Genomic DNA, 5,486 nt, shown 5'->3' with positions numbered 1-5,486 from the left:
TCAGATCCAAACGTTTTTATAAACCATAATGACCATCTTATAGTTTCAAAATTGTAAAGATACAAAAAAATTTAGTTTTAACAAACTATAGGGACCAAATTCATAGTTTACTGTAAAATGACCAGACAGGACAAAACTGTTAAAATGACCAGATTGCCCGAACTATTGACGATAAATATCTCTCTACATTTAGGTAGGGTTTGGTACATAGATTGGATAGGACATGACATGATTGGTCTGGACAAGACTAATTGTTTGTTTCACTTTTGGTACGACTAGAACATGACTAGACTAATTGTCTGTCATGCGTTTGATAAGCTGGACAAGACATGACAAAACTGTTAAAATGACTAGATTGCCCCTAAATGTTGTTTAATTTATTTTGCATCATATAATGATTGTAAATGACACAAATCAACCAAAATAGACATTTTCACTAGACCTTTCGGTCTAACCCTCATTTTGTATTTTGAAAATGTGCATTGCAGAAACAGCAAGGTCTCGGGATATTAAAGGGAAAGAGAAAATATGATTATTTTTCTTATGTGTTTATCTGCCTTTTGAAGATCAACTTGTTGTCTGTTATATTTTGAAGATACATGTTGACATACATATGATAGTACATGGATATTCTTTTGGGATTTTTCAGTTGTAAATTATGTATATATTGAATCCTTGTACTAGTAGGACCTTTGTGGTGTAAATTGTATTTCTTTTATATGAAGTACATGTTATATTCAAATGTGGAAGTTTGGGATGTTACAAGGTAGAACCTTCCAAAGTCTTTGAAGCTCTTGAAGACCCAGACTGGATCGTGGCAATGCAAGAGGAGTTGAACCAATTTTGAACGCTTAAAGGTCTGGCGACTCGTACCACGTCCAAAGGGCAAGTTAATCATCGGTACCAAATAGATTTTAAAAAATAAGAAGGATGAAGATGGTGTCGTCATTTGAAACAAGGCAAGACTGGTGGCGAAGGGATACAATAAGCAAGAAGGAGTGGACTATGACGAGACTTTTGCATAGGTAGTAAGGATTGAAGCAATCTGGATGTTCTTGGCATATGCGGCCCAGTCTATCAAATGGACGTAAAAACCGCCTTCCTCAACGGAGTGTGGAAGGAAGAAGTATATGTCTCTTAATCTGAAGAATTCGTGAACGCCTCAAAACCGGACCATGTTTACATCCTAGATAAAGCTTTATACGGTCTAAAGCAAGCTCCACCTACATGGTATGACATTATATATAATTTTCTCATCAACACTGATTTTTCCAAAGGTAAGATTGACATAACTTTATTCATCAAAAAGGAAGGTAAGGACAACCTCATGGTGTCACGCTGTGAAATAAGCATGATGAGATAATTGAATTTCTTCCTTGGACTTCAAATAAAACAATTTTCCAATGACATTTTTATAAATCAATCTAAATATATTCAAGAAATTCTAAGGAAATTTAATATGAATAATTGTGCTTCAATGAAAACTCCGATGACACCAGGTTCTAAGCTCGACTCTGATCCTAACGAAAAGATGTTTATCTGACAATCTATAGAGGGATGATAGGTTCTTTAATGTATTTAACTTATAGTATACCAGACATGATGTTTTCAACATGTTTCTGTGCTCGATTTCAATCTAAGCCTAAAGAATCCCGTTTACTTGCTGTCAAACGTATTTTACATTATCTTAAAGGTGTTGCTGATCTTGGCTTGTGGTACCCTAAGGAAACAAGTTATGAGCTGATTGCCTACTTCGATGTCGATCATGCTGGATGCAAGCTGAATCGCAAGAGCACTTCTGGACACATCTAGTTCTTGGGAGATAAACTGTTGAGCTGGGCTTCTAAGAAGCAGAACTACGTATCTACCTCGATGGCTGAAGCTAAGTACGTTGCTGCTGCTAGTTGTTGCTCACAAGTCATATGGATGCGCCACACAGCTGAAGGACTATGACTTTAGTTTCACCAAGATTCCCATCTATTGTGATTCCAAGAGTGCAATTGCAATATCCTACAACCCGGTCCAACACAAAGAACCAAGCACATAGACACCATATATCTCTTTATAAAAGACCATGTAGAACGAGATCCAATTGAAATGTACTTTGTCAAAACTGAGTTTCAACTTGCGGATTTATTTACCAAAACTTTGGATGAGAAGAGATTCAACTTTCTTGTCTCCAAGCTCGGTATGTTAAATCTTAAAATCTGAAGTTTTTCTATAAAAACCAGTATTGTCAAAGTCTAATTCTATACAACATGTTCTACATTGTCTAGGCTTTTAGTTACTGATGTGTGTTGTCGTTTTCAAGCATATGAAAATATAAGGTACGTACTTTTTAAGGGGGGGTGTGTTTTACTTTACTTTTATTTCTGGTATATGTGTGAGGGGGAGCTGGTTTTAAATATTTATGTTTAAAGCATCTTTTGAGGGGAAGGGTTGTTTTCCTTTGAAAACCACTCTGTGTATTTTTCGAGGGGGAGCACACCTACGTTTTTGTGCTTCAAACCAGTTAAAGGTTGCACATCCTTTAAACTGAAAAACCTTTTTTTCTTATGAAAAATGTTTGAAAAAACGTCTAAGTGTTGTTTTTATCGCATTAGCTTGATGCGACAAAGATGGGTCATCGCATTACCTTAATGCGACAAAGAATCTTATCGCATCAGTTTGATGCGACAAACATTGTTCATCACATCAGTTTGATGCAACAAAACAAGATTATCGTATCAATAGGATGCAACAACTATCTTAATCACATCAGTGTTATGCGATAACCTGACCCTTATCGTATCTATGGGATTCGATAACCTTACCCTTCGGTTTGTCGTGTCTTTGTGATACCACAAACTTCCATCTAGACTTGTCATGTCTTGTTCATGCGACAAGTTGACTTCTAGGTCAACCTTATTCTGACCATTTGGGGTGCGACACATGATTTTTTTTTCAAACCTAGGGTATAAATACTTTTGGCTCGGTTTTGAACAGTACCTTTACAAAAAAATTGTGAGTGCGATAATTTTTGCGTTTGCGATAACTTCCATTGGACTTTCAAATCCTTTGATTTCAGTCTTTCAACTCCAAATCCAGGTTCGTTTCTTAGCACATTTCATTCCCATTATGCTTTCGAACTTATTGTAACCTGTGATTTTGTTTAGTTGAATCGAACCGTACTCTATCTTATCGTACCCTTAGGTCTGTTAGAATTTCCAGGTTAGGTGATTAGTGTGTAAAAGCATATACTTTAGCACCTAATTATAACTTTATTTTACATCTTTTCCAATCTAATATTGAGTCTTTTAGTCTTATTTTATGGTTTCACATTCATTTGAGCTAGGATGCGGGGATGGTACTGTTTTATGAATTTGGTGAATAAAATATTGTCATCTTGCATCCATACTATCTTTTAATTATTGTTATATTTCAGTATTTGGTTACCAACTCTCACAAATATATTTTCTCTCTGAAGCTTTATTGTTTCCAAAAACCCTTTTCTGAAATCTCATTTTAAAGTTAACTTTTGTGACTCTCTTTGCATTCTAAATCTCTGCGGAACGATATTTGGTATTACTTACAATTATTAATTGTCGTAGACGATACTTGTAAGCATGTATACTTGCATGATTTACTTGTCATTATAGTCTTTTGAGGGTATAGTTATCTACACAACAAGTTTTTGGCGCCGTTGCCGGAGATTTTTAGCCAAAAAGAATTTTACTTTAAGTTACTTTAAAATTTGATTTTTCTACTATCAAGTGTTTATTTTTAGTGGTTTATGCCAAGGATACCTCACGAGACTATTTTTGGATTAGATCCAGACATTGAAAGAACCTTTAGAAGAAGAAGAAGAAGAAGAAGAAGAAGAAGAATGGTACAAAGAAATTTGTTGCCTATTCTAGCTACTCCTGAAATGACTCAAGTCAAACCAGATCCAATATCCAATCCTGAGGAGGACGTTATTAGCCTTGCAAATTCAAGGACTAGTGGCATCTTGGACTATATTATTCTAATGTTAAATCAATTACACTCTGAAATACGTAGGCCCACTATTGATGGTGACCACTTTGAATTTAAGCTCATCATATTTCACATGTTACAAACAAATGATCAATATGTTGGATTACCATCTGAGGATCCTCATTTGCATCTTAGATCTTTTATGGAAGTCACTGACTCCTTCCATCTTAATGGAATTTCTAATGAAACCTTAAGGCTGAAGTTATATCCTTTTTTATTAAGAGACAGAGCCAAAGTGTGGTACAACTCTTTACAACTAGACTCAGTCACCACATTAAATGAGATGATTGAGAAGTTTTTAAAGAAACATTTTCCCCAACCAGGAATGCCAATTTTAGAAATGAAATTTGTCTTTTAGACAAATTGATGATGAAGCAGTCTCTGATACTTGGGAGAAGTACAAGGAATTACTAAGAAAATGCCCACATCATGACATACCCTACTACATACAGCTGGAAACATTTTACAATGGTCTTGACACCACTGCTAAATAAATGTTGGATGCTATTGCAGGTGGAGCCTTTACTTCTAGTACCTATAATGATGATTTTGATATTTTGGAGAAAATTTCTAACAACAGTCGTCATTAGGCAGATCCTAGAGCAATAATACCCAGAAAGACAGCAGACATTCTATAAATAGATCCTTATACTGCTCTTACAACACCACTAACAAAAATGGCTAGCTTGTCGAAAAACTTGGTTGTCACTACTGCTAATACTATTTATATTGTGGTTATTTCTGAAGCCTTGCCCTTCCAATGTGTATATTATGGTGAAGGTCTCACTTTTGACCAATGTAGCCTTAACTCTGAATCTGTGAATTATGTGCACAACAGACCAGCCTAATTTTCAAACACCTACAACTCTAGTTAGAAAAACCATTCTAATTTCTCTTGGAATGGTCAATGTTTAAACCCACCAGTTGTGAAAGAGCAAAGACAATGTTTTCAACCAAATGTTTCTCAAAGTCAACCTGCTCATTTTCAGCATCAGTCTAATTTTTAAAACAAGCTAAACCAGTAAGATGATTCATCCAGTTCTTTAAAGGAATTGTTGAAAGGTTTCATAAATCAAACCAACTCAGCAATGAATAATCAAAATGATAATATTAGGACTTTGGAAACAATGATTTGTCAAATAGCACTAGAGTTGAGGAACAGACTTGTTGGAACTTTACCCGGTGATACTGAGATCCCTAAGATATTGACCAAAGAGAATGTGAAAGTTTTGACCTTAAGGAGTGGAAAAGATCTAGTAGAAATTCTACAAAAAGCCACTGTAGAATCTTAACCAATTGCTACAGCAATACCACCTATTGTTGCAGCAACCCCTCCTATTGTTTCTAAACCTGCAGAAAACCAAGGATCTATACCCATGCCAAGCATATTAGATTTCCCATTGCTTTTTCCTAGTGAAACAGAACTAACAAACACAAAGCCAAGTCCAGATAGTGTTGTCAAAGGTCCATCA

At 35.4% G+C, this 5,486-nt stretch overlaps 1 non-coding gene across 1 annotated transcript; it reads right to left on the bottom strand.

Moving 5' to 3' along the window:
* Positions 1-4,344: 4,344 nt before the first annotated feature.
* LOC112513902 lies at positions 4,345-4,450 on the bottom strand. The gene has a single exon (XR_003069362.1). It is a non-coding gene; the product is annotated as a small nucleolar RNA R71 (small nucleolar RNA).
* Positions 4,451-5,486: the final 1,036 nt, after the last annotated feature.

The sequence above is a fragment of the Cynara cardunculus genome (genome assembly GCF_001531365.2).
Source record: "Cynara cardunculus var. scolymus isolate 2C chromosome LG 5, CcrdV1, whole genome shotgun sequence".
Taxonomy (NCBI): domain Eukaryota; kingdom Viridiplantae; phylum Streptophyta; class Magnoliopsida; order Asterales; family Asteraceae; genus Cynara; species Cynara cardunculus.
This window is presented reverse-complemented; position numbering and strand designations above follow the sequence as displayed.